Genomic DNA, 885 nt, shown 5'->3' on the forward strand with positions numbered 1-885 from the left:
TAAATCTAGCTATGATTTTATATTCATACATCCTCTCCTAATGTCGATGCACTGATTGTCGAACTATCCTTATATTCAACAATATAATGATAAATTTCTAAATTAAAATAAATATTTGCTAGCTAATAATAATAGAAATAAAAGTATTATATCAGTGGCAAAAACAAATCTTATACATTTATCAAGTGTTACATACAGTCTTTTTTCTCTCCTTGTATTGTAGCCAATTTCAAATATCATCATTGAACTTTTGCAAGATCACAGTTTGAGTTAATAAGATTATGTTGTTTCTATAATATATTTGGACAATGCCTGAAATTACATTTACATACATTTCTCATCTTAACTGCAAAACACATACATGCCTTAATTCCAGCTCTCACACGAATCAAGTATTATTCCATAGACATTGTAATGACACTAGTTTCCATAAACATGTATCTCAATTATATCCAGCTCCTTACCTGCTAATTGTTCAATAAAAAAAAGAATATGTAATAAGAAACATAGATATGGGATAAATAAGATCACTATCACACTTTCCTTTCAAAAGGTTATATCTAAAACAAATTGTGTAGTAGATATGAAACATAAGCATATATGTCAACTATGGGTCATCTAGCAGAACAAAATCATAAGTTTTGTAATGAATTTTTTCTAACACAATATCCAAAGCCATAATACCACAATAAGTTGGTTCTGAAAATATATTCAAACACAAACCAACCTGCTATGCTCGTGGTTCCATGGAATGTACAAGATCCTCTTCCTCTTGAGCAAGTTGATGTTGATAATATTTGTAGTCAACACATTTTTCATCAAATAAAACTGTATTTTCCACAGGTATTATAAACGGGTTTTTAAAAATACTCGTAGTACATACGG

This window comes from Lupinus angustifolius, chromosome LG08 (genome assembly GCF_001865875.1).
Source record: "Lupinus angustifolius cultivar Tanjil chromosome LG08, LupAngTanjil_v1.0, whole genome shotgun sequence".
In the NCBI taxonomy this organism is placed as follows: domain Eukaryota; kingdom Viridiplantae; phylum Streptophyta; class Magnoliopsida; order Fabales; family Fabaceae; genus Lupinus; species Lupinus angustifolius.